Source organism: Bos indicus x Bos taurus, chromosome X, assembly GCF_003369695.1.
Source record: "Bos indicus x Bos taurus breed Angus x Brahman F1 hybrid chromosome X, Bos_hybrid_MaternalHap_v2.0, whole genome shotgun sequence".
NCBI classification, from domain to species: Eukaryota; Metazoa; Chordata; class Mammalia; order Artiodactyla; family Bovidae; genus Bos; species Bos indicus x Bos taurus.
This window is the reverse complement of record NC_040105.1, coordinates 70,422,208-70,425,837: the sequence shown is the minus strand read 5'-3', so window position 1 is coordinate 70,425,837 and position 3,630 is coordinate 70,422,208. Positions and strand designations below refer to the sequence as shown.

Below are 3,630 nucleotides of genomic sequence, written 5' to 3'. Positions count from 1 at the left end.
GTCACGAGGGAGGCACGGTACTCTGCTGGCGTCCGCCCGGCTGGAGGCAGGCGAGCCGTGCCAACACAGCCCTCGCCCGGTACGTTGGGGGTCACACGCCCATGATTGTTCACTTTAATAAAGACAGATTTTGGGGTAAAGTAGAAAAAAAAAAAATGTATTCTTTTTAACGGCTGAGTAATACTCCATTGTGTATATGTACCACAGCTTTCTTATCTACTCATCTGCTGATGGACATCTAGGTTGCTTCCATGTCCTGGCTATTATAAACAGTGCTGCGATGAACATTGGGGTACATGTGTCTCTTTCAATTCTGGTTTCCTCCGTGTGTATGCCCAGCAGCGCATTTTTAAATTAATTTCTTTAACTGGAGGTTAATTACTTTACAATATTGTGATGGTTTTGCCATACATCAACATGGGTATACATGTGTCTCCCCCCATCCTGAACCCCTCCTCCCACTTCCTTTCCCACCCTGAATTTTTAAAATAAATACATTTATCTGGGGACGCCCTCAGCCGCGCACCGCCACCGCCGGGCTCACGGAGCCGCCCCGGGAGGCTGGGTGGCGGGTTCGCGGCTGCCACCGGACTGAGGCCTACTCCGCCACCTCTCAGTGCCATTGTCCAGGGCCCGGCCCTGACCAGGCACACCGGAGAGGCGAGTGCACCAGCTCCACCGAAGATGCCAGACTAAGCCCTACAGCAGATGCTGGACAGAAGTTGCTGGGTGTGTTTTGCCACTGATGAAGATAATAAAACAGCTGAATGGGTGAGACCATGCAGATGCAAAGGATCTACAAAATGGGTTCACCAGGCTTGTCTACAGTGCTGGGTGGATGAAAAACAAAGAGGAAACAGTACAGCCAGAGTGGCATGTCCTCAGTGCAATGCTGAATACTTAATAGTTTTTCCAAAGTTGGGTCCAGTTGTTTACATCTTGGATCTTGCAGATAGACTGATCTCAAAAGCCTGTCCATTTGCTGCAGCAGGAATAATGGTTGGCTCCATCTATTGGACAGCTGTGACTTACGGACAGGTGACAGTGATGCAGTTTGTAGGCCATAAAGAAGGTCTGGATGTTATGGAGAGAGTTGATCCTTTATTCCTTTTAATTGGACTTCCTACTATTCCGGTCATGCTGATACTAGGCAAGATGATTCGCTGGGAGGACTATGTGCTTAGACTCTGGCGCAAATACTCAAATAAACCACAAATTTTGAACAGTATATTCCCAGGGATTGGTTGTCCTGTTCCTCGAATTCCAGCTGAGGCTAATCCTTTAGCAGATCATGTCTCTGCCACCCGAATTTTGTGTGGAGCCCTTGTTTTTCCTACTATTGTGACAATAGTTGGTAAACTAATGTTCAGTAGTGTTAACTCTAATTTACAAAGGACAATCTTGGGTGGAATTGCTTTTGTTGCCATTAAAGGAGCATTCAAGGTTTACTTCAAACAGCAGCAATATTTACGTCAGGCACATCGCAAAATCCTAAATTACCCAGAGCAAGAAGAAGCATAAAACTGCGACTTCTTGTTGTTCTGCAGTCCTCCCATTCTTAGGAGTCTGTTGTGTCGTTCTGATTCCATCATTGATGCACAGTAATGGAGACTTGTAATAAGCTGCTGCTCTCATATTTTTAAGAAATATAATAAAGCACTTAGGGCAGGGGAAACCCCCTCAGTAATCACGGAACCTAAGGATGTGATTTGTTTTCCTTGTTTTGTATGTACTTCTTTCATGGCGGTCATCTGAACCATTATCTTAGCATGGTGAACCTGAGTTTTGTTCATATTTTCCTCAAGACAGAAATGTAAAGATCAAACTGTGCAAATATTTAAAAATACACATGCTATTTTATTCAAATGCCTCTTTTGTACATGTTCATGTTCAGTGTTTTCTTAGAATTAGCAACTCAATGAAGGTACTGTGAGGATTTTTCTCACTGGCATAATTTGATTACAGGCTAAGCAGAAGTATATGTTAATATGAGGAAATGTAAATTAGTTATAAATAATTAACAAACCAAAAATGTATGTAAACATTCAAATGATTATCTGAACAAATGCAATTTTGTTGTGTTTTTCTTAACCCATGTGATGTCCTCCAAAATATGTAGGGTAAAAATTCACAGGGCTTCCAGATCACTTTTTCACTATTAAATTTTATTTATATAATGTTGACATCTCATAGTTCATGATGTAATTTTTTTAATTAATTTTATTTTATTTTTAAACCTTACATAATTGTATTAGTTTTGCCAAATAACAAAATGAATCCACCACAGGTATACATGTGTTCCCCATCCTGAACCCTCCTCCCTCCTCCCTCCCCATACCATCCCTCTGGGTTGTCCCAGTGCACTAGCCCCAAGCATCCAGCATCGTGCATTGAACCTGGACTGGCATCTCGTTTCATACATGACATTTCACATGTTTCAATGCCATTCTCCCAAATCTTCCCACCCTCTCCCTCTCCCACAGAGTCCATAAGACTGTTCTATACATCAGTGTCTCTTTTGCTGTCTCGTACACAGGGTTATCGTTACCATCTTTCTAAATTCCATATATATGCGTTAGTATACTGTAATGATGTTTTTCCTTCTGGCTTACTTCACTCTGTATAATAGGCTCCAGTTTCATCCACCTCATTAGAACTGATTCAAATGTATTCTTTTTAATGGCTGAGTAATACTCCATTGTGTATATGTACCACAGCTTTCTTATCCATTCATCTGCTGATGGACATCTAGGTTGCTTCCATGTCCTGGCATGATGTAATTGTGACTCATGCAGTCTTAATTACTGTGTGCGTGTGTGTGTATGTGTGTGTGAGAGAGAGAGATAGACAGACAAACTGACACAGAGACACAGACATCAGGTCCTTCCATCACTGGAGAAAGTTTTTTAATTCATATTTCTAGAAAATAGAACTGACAGTTTATAGTAGTTTGAGCACAGAGAACGATTTGCAGAAAATCAATAGTTATTTTACTCTCCTCTCTCATCGATTCAGTTATTCAGGTATTTGCTGGTCACCTCCTGCTTGCCCAGGCATTATGCAAAGTGCTGTGTGGGATACAGTGGTGAACACAACAGACTTGGTTCCTGCTTTTATGTAGTTTACAGTCTAATTTCAACAGACAGAAAACCAGCAGTGAGTAAACCAAGGTGAGGCCTTGAGCTCTTTGTTTTTATACCAGTCAGTGAGGAATAATTATGAAAATAAGAAGTCTTGAGCAAATATTAAGGTCATTGTTTTGTGAGATTATTATGAGGAAAAAAAAATACTAATGTTTTTAAGTTTAAATTGCTTGTCATATTGAGGAGGCTAGCACCTTAATAATCACTGTATAACTAGTTTTATATTCATTTTTCAAAAGCAGTTATTTAAGCTGTTCAGTAGTGGCCCTTTTAATGTTCAGCAATCTGAATGGTCTTGGAGTTATTTTCAGGAATTAATATTAAATTTTTTAAAGATAGTTCCAAAAACCCTATTTATTTTCTAATTCACAGTATCTAATGCATGACAATATGAATGTTCCCCCTTACTGATTAAGTGGCCACTTTTCTTTAGGATTGTAGCAAATATAGATTGAGCTTTGTTAGATTGCAATGATGTATGCTAATT

General features: G+C 40.4%; 1 pseudogene across 1 annotated transcript; it reads left to right on the top strand.

Annotated features, from left to right (window-relative positions):
• Window positions 1–512: 512 nt before the first annotated feature.
• Window positions 513–2,071, top strand: LOC113887628 (annotated as a pseudogene). The gene has a single exon (XR_003509775.1). The product of XR_003509775.1 is annotated as an E3 ubiquitin-protein ligase MARCH5 pseudogene (transcript).
• Window positions 2,072–3,630: the final 1,559 nt, after the last annotated feature.